We start from the raw sequence: 1,868 nt of genomic DNA on the forward strand, positions 1-1,868 counted from the left end.
GGCGCCCCTCTGGAATTTTTAAAGATGTGAGTGTGTTTATAGGTAGAAAGAACTGGATGACTTATACAGCCATTTTCAGGCTTCTAGAGTCTTTACATGGTAAATGATAATTTATTATTTTTCTGTCCTCTCCCCTTTATGATACTTGTTAGTCTTTTGTCTTTATATTTTGAAGCTCTTCTGTTAGGATTATGTTTTAGAATCCTTTTGCATCTCCAATTATAGTCGTATACACTAGGAAGCTACACTAGGAAGTCAATACATTTATTGACATGGAATAGCTATGTGTTGATCTATATTTTGTATCATTATTTTCTATATCACAATCTAGGTATGAGAAAGCAGAAATTTACCTATTACAATGAAATGGGCATAACCCAACATAAAACTAAGTTTAGTTCTGTACTTATTTGAATATTCTCGATAAACTCTTAAAAGCATTCATATAGGTGTCCTATGTATTTATATAGCTAACTATAAGAATGGAATGTTAATAGTCATAAATGTAGTAATATTCATGTAGGTTGACAACAACATGTCAAAAGAAGCATGGGGAGAGCTTTCAACCCTAATGGGTTTTGTGTAATGGCCAAGTAGGCAGGTGATCTCTATTGAATCCCACCCCTTTGCATTGATCCCTTTTCTTTAGGCATCCAGAGTCTTAGGATAAGCTCCTTTCCATATCCTGCCCTGAGCTGTCCTCCCATAAATTTCTCCAAACTCCAAAATTACTCCTGGTCCCTCCTGAATGAAAGTTTCCAATCCATCATCTTGGTATTAGGGAGAAAGTAATCTGATGTTTGTACTTTAAAAACAGAGTTTATTGAATGAAATTAATCTTGAATTGTTGACATCTATGAAGACCATATTCTTTTTTTTTAATGAGTATGAATTTTTTTTATTATGTTATGTTAGTTACCATACAGTACATCATTACTTTTTGATGTAGTGTTCCATGATTCATTGTTTGCGTATAACACCCAGTGCTCCATGCAATATGTGCCCTCCTTAATACCCGTCACAGAGCTAACCCATCCCCCCACCGCCCTCCCCTCTAAAACCCTCAGTTTGTTTCTTGGAGTCCATAGTCTCTCATGGTTCATCTCCCCCTTCATTTTTCCCTTCCTTCTCCTAACGTCCTCCATGCTATTCCTTATGTTCCACAAATAAGTGAAACCATATGATAATTGACTTTTTCTGCTTGACTTATTTCACTTAGCATAATCTCCTCCAGTTCCATCCATGTTGACGCAGAAGTTGGGTATTCATCCTTTCTGATGGCTGAGTAATACTCCATTGTATATATGGACCACATCTTCTTTATCCATTCGTCTATTGAAGGGCATCTCGGCTCTTTCCACAGTTTGGCTATTGTGGACATTACTACTATGAACACTGGGATTCATGTGGCCCTTATTTTCACTACATCTGTGTCTTTGGTGTAAATACCCAGTAGTGCAATTGCTGGGTCATAGGGTAGCTCTATTTTTAACTTTTTGAGGCACCTCCACACTGTTTTCCAAAGTGGCTGTACCAACTTGCATCCCCACCAACAGTGTAAGAGGGTTCCCCTTTCTCCACAGCCTCTCCAACATTTGTTGTTTCTTGCCTCGTCAATTTTTACCATTCTAACTGGTGTAAGATGGTATCTCACCATATTTTTAAGTTCCTTTCCCCACTATCAGAAGACTATGAGTTAGCAACTTGCCATTCCAACTGGAAGTGTCACAGTTTGGGATTAAAACTGAGCTAAATTCTCTAGATAACTCTTTTCAAATGAAGTTCTTCTGCAAGAGCCATTTGTACCAGCTGCCTTCCAGGGGTGACTCAGGTGAATTCAGATGAATCTGGCTAGCCATGTGTGACTA

This window comes from Halichoerus grypus, chromosome 8 (assembly GCF_964656455.1).
Source record: "Halichoerus grypus chromosome 8, mHalGry1.hap1.1, whole genome shotgun sequence".
Taxonomy (NCBI): domain Eukaryota; kingdom Metazoa; phylum Chordata; class Mammalia; order Carnivora; family Phocidae; genus Halichoerus; species Halichoerus grypus.